This window comes from Eubalaena glacialis, chromosome 6, assembly GCF_028564815.1.
Source record: "Eubalaena glacialis isolate mEubGla1 chromosome 6, mEubGla1.1.hap2.+ XY, whole genome shotgun sequence".
Lineage (NCBI taxonomy): Eukaryota > Metazoa > Chordata > Mammalia > Artiodactyla > Balaenidae > Eubalaena > Eubalaena glacialis.
The window spans coordinates 68,013,377-68,028,421 of NC_083721.1; the positions used below are offsets into that span (position 1 = coordinate 68,013,377).

Consider the following 15,045-nt stretch of genomic DNA (forward strand, 5'->3'; position numbering starts at 1 on the left):
TTACTACAGACTTGTAATATAGTTTGAAATCAGGAATTGTGATACCTCCCACTTTGTTCTTCTCTCTCAAGATTGCTTTGGCTATTTGGAGTCTTTTGTGATTCCATATAAATTTTAGGATTTTTTTTTATTTTTGTGGAAAATGCAATTGGAATTTTGATGGGCAATTGACTTGAATCTGTAGATCATTTTGTGAAGAATGGACATTTTAACAATATTAATTATTCCAATCCATGAACACAGGATATCTTTCCATTTATTTGTGTCTTCTTTGATTTCTTTCACCAGTGTTTTAAGAGAATTATAAGCCAATATCCCTGATGAACATAGATGCAAAAATTCTCAACATAATAGAATCAAACAGAATTCAACAGTACGTTAAAAGGATTATATACCATGGTCAAGTCAGATGATAAATCCCTAGTAAGCAAAGATGCTCAACATACACAAAGCAATAAATGTGATACATCACATTAACAAAATGAAGGATATAAATCATATGTTCATTTCAATAGATGCAGAAAAAGCATTTGACAACATTTAATATACTCTCATGATAAAAACTCTCAACAAATTAGGTATAGAAGAATGTACCTCAGTGTAATAAAAGCCATATATGACAAGCCCACAGCTAACATTGTACTCAATGGTGAAAAGCTAAAATCTTTTCGTCTAAGATTAGAACAAGGCAAGGGTGCCCACTCCCACCTCTTCTCTTCAACATAATACTGGAAGTCCTGACCAGACTAATTAGGAAAGAAAAAGAAAGAAAAGGCATTCAAGTTGGAAAGGAGGAAGTAAAATTGTCTCTGTTTGTAGATGACATGATCTTATATATAGAAAACCCTGAAGACTCTACTAAAAATCCTGTTCAAACTAATAAATTCAGTGAAGTTGCAGCATAAAAAAAAAACAGCATATAAAAATCAGTTGCATTTCTATATGCTAACAATGAACTATCTGAAAAAGACATTAAGAAAACAATCCTGTTTAGAATAGCAAGACAAAGAATAAAATACTTAGGAATGAATTTGACCAAGGAAGTGAAAGATCTGTACACCAAAGGTGTTCATTCTTAAGGTTTCTTTTTCTTCATCTTTCTACTGCTACTACCCAAGGATCAGGGATTATAAATCTTTAAGTATTACCTTTGGGATTAATGTATTTCAACATGAAAAATACCTTCATTCATAGCTTCTATTTCAGTAGATGAGGTTGGTATTCAGCTTCCAGTCTTCTCTTTCTTAACTTTTTCCCTACTATTATCTTGACACCCCTCCCACACTTCAGGAGTAAAAACACTGCTATCATTATGATAGTCCCATTGTGAAAAGGTGTTTAGTCAATGTGTTGTTTTATAAATTGTGTCTCCCAGGTGTTGTCTTTACTAGGTATTTGTTTTTTGAGTTTTTGTTGCTGTGGTATTAAAAAATGTGTTGACCTTCTGAAAGTTGTATTTTGGGCAGCGGACTAAATTAATGGAAATTATGGGGGTATATGGAGCCAAAAAAGATTTACACTGCTTCTGAAATTCTGCTTTGGTGGGTAGAACTCTTAGAGTCAGCATAAATAGCTCACATTTTGCCCTCTCAAGCATCCACCTGTTTCTCAGTTTTTACCTAATGGACTGACTGTGCCACCTATAGTTGAGGCCTATTACCAGCAGCAACTTGAGGTGGAGGTTTGACAGAGTGCAGGGTCACTGGCCTATAGTTTTTCCCTTTGGTGATCTCTGCCAGCCTTTTTCTTTCCCCTTTGAGCGTGGACCTTGTTCTCCTATTCCTTCTTTTTTTTTCACCATTTTAAAAAAAATTTAAGTATAATTAATGTACAATGTTTTGTTAGTTTCAGGTGTACAGCAAAGTGATTCAATTATACATATACATATATATCTGTTTTTTCACATTCTTTTCCATTAGAGGTTATTGCAAGATATTGAATAGAGTTCCCTGTGCTATACAGTAGGTCCTTGTTGTTTATTTCATATATAGTAGTGTGTATATATTAATCCCAAACTCCTAATTTGTCTCTCCCCCTCTGCCCCTGCTATCCCTTTTTGTTCTCCCATTCTTAATTATAAATTTCTGAGTTCTTGTATCCATTTTTACTGTACCCTGAACCACCACACTTTTGCTATCACCCATGCTCTTGTTTTTTTCTGCCCTATTTTTTGCAAAATGAACTGTTTTTACACATTCCAGGAAAATTAATAAGCTAACACTTTAGATTTTTATAAGTACCTTGAGGTATAAAGCCATAAGAACTGTAAAGGTTGGCATGGATCAGTTTCTTCTTAACCTAACATGAAAGAGCTTATTCCAGAATGGCCCTGAGTAGTAGGAGATAAAAAAAGCATTTTTAGCATTTTGGGGACTTCCCTGGTGGCGCAGTGGTTAAGAATCCACCTGCCAATGCAGGGGACACGGGTTCTAGCCCTGGTCCGGGAAGATCCCACATGTCAGGGAGCAACTAAGCCCGTGCACCGCAACTACTGAGCCTGCGCTCTAGAGCTCGTGAGCCACAACTACTGAGCCCATGTGCCACAATTACTGAAGCCCAGACGCCTAGAGCCTGTGCTCCGCAACAAGAGAAGCATCACGCACCACAACAAAGAGTAGCCCCTGCTCGCTGCAACTAGAGAAAGCCCACGCGCAGCAACAAAGACGAAAACTAAATAACTAAATAAAAAGGGGGAAAAAAAGCATTTTGCTGGTTTGTAATGCCCCTTTTTCCATACCCTATGACTCAAAGATCAGGGATGACCACAGCTCCTCCTTTTTTTGATACAATCTTACTATTTTCTTGATTGAAGCATGAAGCATCCTTCACTTGATCTTATTTACACAACTTAGTGAAGTTAGGAGCAGAAGTGTTTGGTTATTGTCTTTGTGGTTTCCTTAATTCAATGGCTGATACTGATTCTACCCCAAGTGGAAGCTCTGATATTCCTTATGATCCTTTTGAAAGGCATTTCTTGTTCTGATTTTAAATTCTTATCATTCAAATCAGAAGGTTACATTCTTTCATCCTGAGACAAGATTAGAGTACCAAAAAGCTACATGGCTCTCATTTCCAACGCTATCAATCGAACTGTTTATCCATTAGCTTGGTGACTTTGGATAAGTTGATTAACTTTACTAAGCCTCAGTTTCTTCCTCTGTAATGACACCACCTACCTCATGGGGCTACAGAAATAAATGCAAATTAAATGAGATAAACCATGTAAAGTGTTCTTCACTGTACCCTGTACATAGTAAACAAATGGTGGTGACAGCGACCTTGGGGGCAAGGACTGTATGCATATAGTCTTCATTGTCTATTTCTAATGTAGCAAGAGGAAAATTTTCATTTTCACGTTCTTTGCAATTGACAGTAACTAGGCTGAGGAAAGAAAGACATCAGCTCTGCATTACTTCTTTGGTAGGGAGCAAAAAGCTGTTTCTGCAAGTAGATTGTAAATTTAGATCTTATTTTATTTGTAATGGAGGCTCAAAATGTCTACCCTTCCTATTATTGGAAATTTAAGAAGGTGCCATCTGAGGAAGAGAGGTGGCCCTCAAATACTTAAAGACTGTTTATACTAATAGAAATAACAATAGTATCAGCTATCTCAGTGGACTGTTTGAAATCCAAGTATGTAGCTCACAAGGGAATCAAACTAAATAAACAGCGAATCATTTTTAATAGTCTAACATGGTAACTAAGTAGGTAATTAGTCCTTTTGAATCATCAGGGAATATACCATTAAATATAAGCCCATTGTTTGTTTCTTTTAAGGAATACATTCTTTGTGAGAAATATCTATTGGTCTATCATGTGTCTCTAAGTCTGCCATTGTTTCTAGTACAAGTATTTGTATTAGGAGTATAGTATGGAATTGGAAAACACCTTGAAATAACTTAGCTCATTCTCTTTATTTTATAGATGAAGAAACTGAGAACTTAAGTAATGTGTCCAGGTTAGATAGTCAGGGACAGAGTTAGGACCTGGACTAGCTCTCCTAACTCCTAGTGCAATATTCTTCCACATCATCCTACCTGTAATTTTGCTTCACAAGATTTTTATTTTCTTTTCTTTTAAAAGTGATTTTTATTTTACCCCTAGTCTAGATTATTTTTCTATGACTACTGCTTTCCATTTTTCTTATTTATCAATGGGAAAAGATCTTTAAGTTCCCAGAAATTTGTTTGATAGCTATATAGACATATAAAATAGATTCAAAAAAGATGTATATATTTCTTTCAAGCATGATACAGAATTAAGTTGAAATGTTAAATAAGTTGGGAATAGACACTAGTGTAGCCAGAAAGAAAATAAGGGTATCAAATAAGTAGGAGGGTTTAAGTGGAAATACTAGGATAGTAAGAAAGATGGAATGGAAGTGATGACAGGAAAGGTACTGTGAGTGAATATAGAGAATGCCAAATCTGGGTTCTTGAAAGAGGTCTGGAAGTGTATGATGATGAGTCTGTGTTCATTTGAGGCTGGTGATATTAATTGTGATGCTCAGTTGAATTGAAAGGGAAGGAAGAATGATGTAGTCAAGGTGTATGATAGATTGAAGCAAGGATACTGAAGACATAAGGCTGTTAATAGGGCTCAGAGTAGAGAGAAAATATATAAGCCAGATGGTAAAATCATCTAGAAGATAAAAATGAGTCCTGTGGATGGAAAAAACAAAACAAAATACAAACAGTGGAAGTACTTTGGAGAGAACAATCTGGCCACATTGAAGACGTTCTATCCTTCAGTTGTGTCCTTTATTAAACAGTAAAGATGATAGAATTGGATACCTTTGGGTATACCCATGGTTACTTGTTATTAGTGTGCTCATATTCATATTACTTATGTCAATACATATTTGTATATATATCTCTATACGTTTCTGTAGTGAGAATTAGGCCTGTTCATATGTTACTTGGTGTGTTTTTTGAAGGTATGTTTTAGCATACCTACGTGATATTATGAGAGAACATGATAATATGAGAGATAATGAGATAGTATTAGAGAAGATAAATTCATTTAATTTGAACTTGATTCCCTCATGTTTTGAAAGGACACCTTTCTATTAAGTTTAAGTACTGTAAACATATATTTACATAGTATGCTCAATTTATAAAGCACATTTACATGCATTATCTCATTTATGAGTCAGATTTTTTTGGTAAGATTAACAGTGTGAACTGTAGAGTCTAAGTTGCTCACTATATGTGTTAAACTGTTGTAATAAAAATCAGTAGTTTTTTGAATGCCCGTAAGGCTCTTAAGCTTGAAACAACAGAATCTCTAACCTCAAGTAGTTTGTAATATAATGTGGTAGGAAGAAACACAATTAGGTAGTAAAGAATAGCCTACTTTTACATTAGATTTAATGATACATTAGTATCTATAACATATTCCCAATTAGATAACTGTATATATTAAATGTATTATCCAAGTGTGGGTTCTTTTTCTATTCTAACACCTTAGCATTATGTAATTGCATGTGGTTACAATAATTCACGAAGGTGCTCAGAGGGAAAAGGGTGAGAATGATAACTATTGAACATTTAAAATAAAATCTCAAGTATGCTTTCATTACTATGGAAAGTTGAGACAATAGCTCCAGATACAGAGATATTCTAGATAAAGAGTTTATTTCAATACTTATAAAATATTTGGTTGCAATTATTCATCTTTCTTAAAAATATAAGAGAATAGTTTTTGAAAGAACTACTGCTTACATGGACAAATCATATTGATGAACTTTAAAACACCTAACTATTTAATCATAGCACTAAGCTTAGTGAAGGGGACACCATTAAAGGCATGGTCCCTGCTCACAAAGGAGTTTAGAACTTATTTGGGGAGACCAAAGGGCAATAATCATTCTTCAATAATTTTGAATAAGTGCTACACTGTGGTGTTGGTTTAGAATTTTAGTAAATATTTCATGTAGGAGTGAGACCTTGACTTGGAATTTGAGAGATAAGTAGGTAAATATTTTATTTTTGAAAAACACTAATAATTAGGACCTCATTTGTTTATTACTATGTATAAATAAAATTTCCAGTTTTTCCTATGTGTAAATATGTTTTCCTACAGAAAACTAGGTTTTTGTAGATACTTTGGAAAGAGATGCTTTTAGCAGCTTAAATCACACAACAATAATGAAAAAGTTTTTGAAGTATATAAACAAATAATTGCTTCTTGAATACTAAATTCTGATGGGATTTTGTTGTCCTAGCTACAACAGAAACTACATCAGCTCTGCATTTCTAATAGAATTTTAACAGTTGTGTTGTAACTTCTGTAGTATTAAATGAACATTGGTACATATGAATATAATTCTATTATTAATCACTAAGTTCTAGTCTAGTGAAAAATATTTTGTCTCCCTAACCATTTTATATATTAGAAAATATATTATTCAATGCTACTGAATAAAACATTTTTGGACTTTTTAAAAATTTGACAGACTTCAAATTAACAACCAAAAATAAAAATGAGTATTTCCCCCCAGTTTTATTGGTAATTGATTACTTTTAGTGGAGGGAAAAGTTGCTGATTTTTGTCTGCTTACCTTGTATCTAGACGACTTACCAGATTCTTTTTCTTCCAAAAAATTTTAGTAATTTGTTTTTTACTTTCCTATATTTATGTATTTATTATTTCAATTTCTTATCTTACTAAATTAGCTTGAATCTCTAAAACAAAGCTGAACAATAATGGGAATAATGAGCATGTATTTCTTCTTCCTGACTTTAATGGGAATACTATACCTTTCTGCTGTTCAGTATTATATTTGTTATTTTTGTTATTGTTAATATTTATCATATATAAGTAGTTTTCCCCTAATCCTATTTTACATAAGATGTTTACTTGGATTGACTGCTGAATTTTATCAAATGTCTTTCCAGAACTTACTGATATAATCATGAGGTTTTATCTTTTTATTTGTTGATTTAATGAATGTCAGTACATATCCTGATATTGAGCTGTCTTTGTGTTAATTTAAATGAGATTAGGCAACCAAACTCTATCTAAACCCAACAGAGACATACTTTAAAATTTTATTTTCTCTTCCATCCTTATGAAAGAAAAAGTACTAATGATCTTCTTCTGGCTTTATAAAGAAAACTCACATGTATTTATATTTTTCTGAAAATGCTATGTCAATTTAAATATTATTGTCAGGGGAACACATTAATAAATAAAACAACCAATCAGAATTAGAGACTGCTTAAAAACTAAAGATTGTATTCACAAGAGGTAGCATCAATCTGTAAGGTATAGGCTCCTTTTTAGAAATGGCATTTGCAAAGACATTTATATGATGAAGAATATTATTTGCTTTTCTGTGTCTGTATCTTGTCAAGGTTTATTTTGTAAGCAGAAGTGCCCCCAGTTTCAAGGCTAAGGCCTCAAAAACTTAAAATTTAAATTAAGGAAAAGAAAAGGATGAAATATGTTAGTAACAAATGAAATATGAGGTATATGTACATACTTAAATTTTTGGGATAAACAATAATTTGGTCTTGGTTTATCATTGTTAGTATACATTACTGGATTGGATTTACTAGTATCTTGTTTAGTATTTTGTACCTATATTCATAATTATTTACTTTATAATGCTTAAAACAATCTGAAATTATGTATACTGTACTATGTGATGTGTTTCCTGTGAAATCACTAGGACAAACATTTTCATCACTTGTGGCCTTTGCAGCAGCCCATCCCTCTTTCTGTTCCTGGACCCAGGCAACAGCTGATTTGCTTTTAAGTCATTAAGGATTGTTTGAATTTTATGTAAATAGTCTGTCCCTTTCTCTCTCTTTCCCTCTCTGTCTCTTTCTCCTTCCTCTCTCTGAATCTATATACCTGTTGTGTTTAACATATTGAAAGATAATGTGGGCAATTGGGGAAAAGTTTGGGGTTGAATTAGTGACAAAAGCACATAAAAACTTAGCAAATGCAACTTAAAAAAATGTAACCTCAGGGAATAAAACATTTGTGAGGCAAAATAAGAGAGCAGTATTAATAGAGTGTTAACACTAACTGCTATGATTTATTGAGAAGATAGGGATATGGCAAGTGTGCTTGTATGTGTAATGAGGAGGTGGGAGAAAAAAGAGAATTTTTTGAAAAGTCAGTAAATAGCAATATAAAAATGTTATTTTCAGACACATTAGGTAAATGTCAAAACAAATAGCAACAAGATCCTCTAGAAAGCAGGAAATGGGCAAGGGAAGGGGACAGATTATTTCTAATTTTCGTGACATGTCCTATAGAATTATCTGACCTTTTAAATTATGTGGCATGATTGAGTTTGATAAAAATAAAACTAAAATGAAAAAAGAAAATAGGATATAAAATTTTTAAATATTAATCATAAAATCACATTTCTGTTATATCTACTTCCAAATATCTTATAAAATGGGGGTATATTTGGGCATTATTCTAATTTAATTTTTTGGCCACGCCACGCAGCATGTGGGATCTCAGTTCCCCAACCAGGGATAGAACCCGCGCCCCCTGCATTGGAAGGGCGGAGTCTTAACCACTGTACTGCCAGGGAAGTCCCTCTCCTTTAATTTTAATATCAACTGCCTTTTAGATCTTTGAGCATGGTGGTTTTCTCATTCTTTCAAGAGATTTAAAAGTCTTAATGAGAAACTGGTACTAATACATCAATCGCCAGTGGCATTTGCATGAGAAGGTATTTTGCCATACTTGTGCATATAGAACAATCTTACCTTTCTATCGCAAAGTGATGGGGTTTCATAGGGACTTGTTATTTTTGTTACCATTATGCCATTCCATGGTGTCATATGCCTATCATAGTTCTCTTAGTCTTATTCTTCATCCAAGGGAGCAGGAAATCATTCAGCAATATTTTCAGGGATCTAAGATGACATCACATCTAGAGAAGAGCTATGGACATACACACATATCCCTAAAAACCCTCAAAGTTCAAGTAATTTGGCTGTTATTGGAAACAAATATCATTGAAATTGAGGGAATTTTCCCATCAATGGGAGTTGCTCCACAGTTACAGTAATAATTGGTTTTTGCTTACCAAAATATGTGGGTCCATGTGAATGTTCTTTTCTGTAGTAGAATAGCCCAGATATTTTCTCTCAGATTATATGACTTTATGACTTACTGAACAAATTTTGAGACTGTGGTTAATTTCCAGTTTCTGGATCCAAGATCAGGAATGATTTACCCCACTCTACCCTTTCCCCAGAGTGTAACATTTGTAGACCTAACCAGGCAAGTGAACTTATATCAGAAAATGTACATATTATGTAATCATAAATATTTAGAGGCAAATCGTCTATCTAGAGGAATTTTAAATAGAATAAATTTATTTCATAATTGTAATATCCTATCTTCTGTAATCTATAGGTAGTTTTATTTTCTATATCTGGTAGTTTTCAATTGTTGCATTCATGTTATTAGATGAAAACTGGTATATGATATTAGGAGTTCTATGCTCAGATTATAGAAATGATAGCTTTGGCACATCAATAGTATAGAGATATGGTAAATATAAGCATGAATCACCAATACGGTAGCAAGTTGGAATCCTAGTAGTATAGAATCAAAAGCCATATTTGTATCTTTTTTAAAATTAATTAATTAATTTATTTTTGGCTGCATTGGGTCTTTATTGCTGTGCGCAGGCTTTCTCTAGTTGCGGCGAGCGGGGACTACTCTTTGTTGTGGTGCACGGGCTTCTCATTGAGGTGGCTTCTCTTGTTGCAGAGCACCGGCTCTAGGTGTAAGGGCTTCAGTAGTTGTGACACGTGGGCTCAGTAGTTGTGGCTCGCAAGCTCTAGAGCACAGGTTCAGTAGTTGTGGCACACGGGCTTAGTTGCTCCCTGGCATGTGGGATCTTCCCGGACCAGGGCTTGAACCCATGTCCCCTGCATTGGCAGGTGGATTCTTAACTACTGGGCCACCAGGGAAGTCCCATATTTGCTTCTTTCATTTTTCAGACTAATGAGCAATACTAGGGAACATTCCCCATAAACTAACTTGGTGGTCTAAATATTTACTTCTTTTTAGGAATGAATGGTTGGTATGGGTGTTAGGATGACAGTTAAGATGTTTTAACAAGCCATAATAACTGCAGCTTAAACAATGTAGAAGTTTATTTCTCTTTCATGAAATCTGTCTAAGATTAAGCAACCAAGGACTGATTCAATGGCTTTATGGTATCTGGAACCCAACAAGGTCTTTCTATCTTGGTGCTCTACTGTCCTTGATATATGGCTTTCATCTCATGTTCTAAGATGGCTGATCCAATTCCTGCCATTGAATCCATTTTCCAATTAGTAGAAAGGTGAGAAAAATAAGTTGTATTTGCCCTTATGTTTATGGGTTTATATCATTTCTGCTCTCATTCCTTTGTTTAGAATCTAATCTCAGCAGTGGAGGCTGGGAAATATAGTGTGAACTGGATTGCCATGTGCTGAACTCAAAATTTTAGTACTATAGAAAAAGGGGAGAAGAAGATAGTGGGGAGCAACAGACAGTCTCTGTCATAGGTGGTTTTGAGGCTGTTTTGAAATATTATGATAATATTAAGCCCAGTCAGCCAGGCCTAATATGAGTTCTTCTTTGTCCCATACTGCCCTTGTTTAAGCTATCCAGTATTTTGTTATAGCAGCCTGAGCAGACGAATACAGAGAGTAAAACAAAGCAAGAGAAACAAAATAATATTAGGAAAAATTAGATATTTAAGAACCTCATTTTATTTGTTGGTGATCAGCTTTGCTTATTTCACCAACTGAACATAAACTATAGTATTTCAACAACCCTTTCTGACTCTTGTCTAAAATTGAGAATATTTGACCTTGACAAGTTGTCTTCAGACTCAGTTGTCCAACATTTTTCTCTGCTTCAATTTTTTTTTTTTTACTGCATCTATGTCATTCCAGTTGATAGCCTTGATTCTTTTGAAATCAGCCAGGTATCCTAACTTCTTATTGTATACATTGTCTGATGATGCAATATCAGAATATTTGATATTCTTGAGGAGAACAGTATTTTTTCTTTCAAATTAAAATAAAATTCACCCAGTTAAAGCATACATTTCACTAGTTTTTAGTATAGTCACAGTTATGTAACAACCACCATAATCAGTTTTAGAACATTTCATCACCCCCAAAGCAACTCTGTACTCATTAGCAGTAAATGCCCATTATCCAGAGCCCCTCTCCCCCATTCCTAGGCAACCAGTAATATATTGGGTTGGCCAAAAAGTGCCTTCAGTTTTTAAGTAAAAATAAAAGGCACATTTTCATTTTCAACAAGTACTTTATTGAACAACGTATTCACCCTTTTGTTCCCCTACCTTCTGCCATTTTTCAGGCAACTTCATAATTCCATCTTCCCAAAACTTTTTATCTTTTTGAGCAAAGAACTTTTCCAGGTGCCTTTTACAGTCTTCCAGGGAATTGAAATTTCTTCCATTAAGAGAATTTTGTAAAGACCTAAATAAATAGAAATCTGAAGGTGCAATGTCTGGTGAATATGGTGGATGAATCAGAACTTCCCAGCCAAGCTGTAACATTTTTTGCCTAGTCGTCAAAGAAACATGCAGCCTTGCATTATCCTGATGAAAGATTGTGTGTTTTCTGTTGACTAATTCTGGATGCTTTTCATCAAGTGCTGCTTTCAGTTGGTCTAACTGGGAGCAGTACTTGTTGGAATTAATTGTTTCGTTTTCCAGAAGGAGCTCATAATAGAGGACTCCTTTCCAATCCCACCATATAAACAACATCACCTTCTTTGGATGAAGACTGGCCTTTGGTGTGGTTGGTGGTGGTTCATTTCATTTGCCCCAGGATCTGTTCCATTCCACATTATTGTACAGTATCCACTTTTCATCACCCGTCATAATTTGTTTTAAAAACGGAACGTTTTCATTACGTTTAAGTAGAGAATTGCATGCGGAAATATGGTCAAGAAGTTTTTTTTCACTTAACTTATGTGGAACCCAAACATCAAAGCAATTAACGTAACCAAGCTGGTGCAAATGATTTTCAACGCTTGATTTGGATATTTTGAGTATGTCGGCTATCTCCCGAGTGGTATAACGTTGATTGTTCTCAATTAATGTCTCGATTTGATTGCTGTCAACTTCAACTGGTCTGCCTGACCGTGGAGCATCGACCAGCAAGACATCTCCAGCATAAAACTTCGCAAACCACTTTTGACATGTTTGATCAGTCACAGCACCTTCTCCATACACTGCACAAATCTTTTTTGCGTTTCAGTTGCGTTTTTACCTTTCTTGAAATAATACAGCATAATATGCTGAAAATGTTGCTTTCTTTCTTCCATCTTCAATTTTAAAATGGCTACACAAAAATTCACCAATTTTGATGGCTTTTTTTAAATATACGCTGATATGACAGCTGTCACATACAAGCTAACAAAATTGTTTTGAATGGAGTTAAAGATGACTAAGAGCTACTAGAGCCATCTTACAGAAAAAACTGAATGAACCTTTTGGCCAACCCAATAATTTCTCTCTCTGTAGACTTTTCTATTCTGTACATTCCATATAAATGGAATTATACAATATATGACTGGCTTCTTTCATTTTCAAGGTACATCCCTGTTGTAGCATGTATCATACTTCAGTCTCTTTTACTGATGAATAATATTCCATTGTACGGACATACCAAATTTCATCTATCCATTCATCAGTTGATGAACGTTTGAGTTGTTTCTACTTTTTGAATATTTTGAGTCATGTTGCTATGAATATTTGTATAAAAGTTTTATATGGATTTCTTTTTTATTTTCCTTGGTTATATACCCAGGAGTGGAATCCCTGGGTTATAGGGTAACTCTATTTCACATTTTGAGGAAATGCCAAACTATTTTCCAAAGAAACTACATGATTTTACATTTCTACCAGCTGTATTAGGGCTCCAGTTTCTCTACATCTTAGTCAACCTGTATTAATACCTTTTTTTGTAGCCATCCTAGTGAGTATGCAGTTATAGCTCATTGTGGATATGATTTGCAGTTCCCTAATGGCTAATGATGTTGAGCATCTTACCATGTGCTTATTGGTCATTTATATATATATTTTTGGATAAGTGTCTATTAAGATCCTTTGCCCATTTTTTAAATTGAGTTATTTGTCTTTTTATTATTGAGTTGTAAGAGTTCTTTATTCTGGATATAAATTCCTTATCAGATATATGATTTGCAAATATTTTCTCCCATTCTGTGGGTTGTCTTTTTACTTTCTTGATAGTATCCTCTACAGCACAAAAGTTTTTAATTCTCACAACATTCAATTTATCTATTTTTAATTTTATTGCTTGTGCTTTTGGGGTCATATGTAAGAAACCATTGCCTAATCCTAAGTCACTAAGATTTAAGCATATGTTTTCTTCTAAAATTTTTATAGTTTTGGCCCTTACATTTAGGTCTATGATCCATTTTGAGTTAGTTTGTATATATAAGAGTCCAACTTGATTCTTTTGCATGTTGATATCCAGTTGTTGCAGTATCATTTGTTAAAAGACTGTTCATTTCTCATTGAATTGTCTTAGCACCCTTGACAGTAATCAACTGACTGAAAATGTGAACGTTTGTTTCTGGAATCTCAATGCTGTTCCATTGATCTAAACATTTATCCTATGCCAGTGCCTCATTGTCTTGATTACTGTAGATTTGTCTAAATTTTAAAAATGTGAGTGCTCCAATTTTGTTCTTCCTTTTCAAGATCATTTTGGTATTCTGGGCCTCTTGAATACCCATATGAATCTTAGGGTCGACTTGTCAATTTCTGCAAAAAAAAGCCAGCTGGGGTTTTGTTAGGGATTGCATTGATTCTGAAGATCAATCTGTGGAGTATTGTCACCTTAACAATAGTAAGTATTTTAATCCATGGGTATGAGAAGCATTTCCTTTTATTTAGGTTGTCTTAAATTTTTTTCAAAAGTGTTTTGTAGTTTTTAGCATGTAAGTTTTGTACTTCTTTTGTTCATTTTATTACTGAATATTTTATTCCTTTGGTTGCTATTGTAAATGAAATTTTTCTCTTAATTTCATTTTTGGATAGTGCATTGCTAGTATATAGAAATATAATTGATTTGTACATTAATTTTGTAATCTTGCTTAACTTCTTTATTAGTTCTAATAATTTTTCAGTGTATTTCTTAGGCTTATATACACAAGATCATGTCATCTGCATATAGTTTTAGTTCCTTTTTCAAAAAAATCTGATGTCTTTCTTTTTTTCTTGCCTAATTGCCCTGGATAGGATGTAGAAGTGGCAAGAGCGGACATACATGTTTCATTCCTGATCTTAGAGGGAAAGCATTTATTCTTTCACTAATTAGTATGATGTTAGCTGTAGGTTTTTTGTACATGCCATTTATCAGATTGAGGAAGCTCTCTACAGTTCTATTTATTCAGTGCTTTTTAACATGAATGGGTGTTGGATTTTCCGAAATAATTTTTCTGCATCTATTGAGGTGACCATGTGATTTTTGTCCTATGTTCTATTGAGATAGGATATTACATTAATTTTTTGATGTTAAACCAACCTTGCATTCCTGGGATAAATTCTCCCAAGTCATATTGTATTTCCTTTTTATATGTTGCTGGAATTGGTTTGCTAATATTTTATTGGGGATTTTTATACCTATGTTAATTAAGAATTAGTGATATTTAGTTTTCTTTTCTTGTGATGACTTTGTTTCTGGGATCAGGGTAATACTGGCCATAAAATGAGTTGGGAAGTGTTCCCACCTGTTCTAATTTTTTTTGAGAGAAACTATATTCTGATTATTGTTATCCACATTGATCTGCATGAAGATTATGAATATCTTCCTGTTGACAATTCTGTTTATAAGTCAAAATAAGAAGGACAGTTCAGAATCAAAAGGGAAACACCTCAGTTAAGGATCATGAATAGAAAATGTGTTTTCTTAGTAATAATTTTTTAACCAACTTAGTTGAGAATTCTTTAGAGGTTATAGAACAGTAGTTGGTTGGTTAAAGACATTGTGGTATATTCATACTATA

At 33.8% G+C, this 15,045-nt stretch overlaps 1 protein-coding gene across 3 annotated transcripts in view; it reads left to right on the forward strand.

The window, feature by feature from the left end:
• The window catches only part of STXBP5L (syntaxin binding protein 5L), a 366,549-nt gene that overhangs the window by 31,024 nt on the left and 320,480 nt on the right, over window positions 1-15,045 (forward strand). The gene's annotated exons all lie outside the window — the stretch shown is intronic.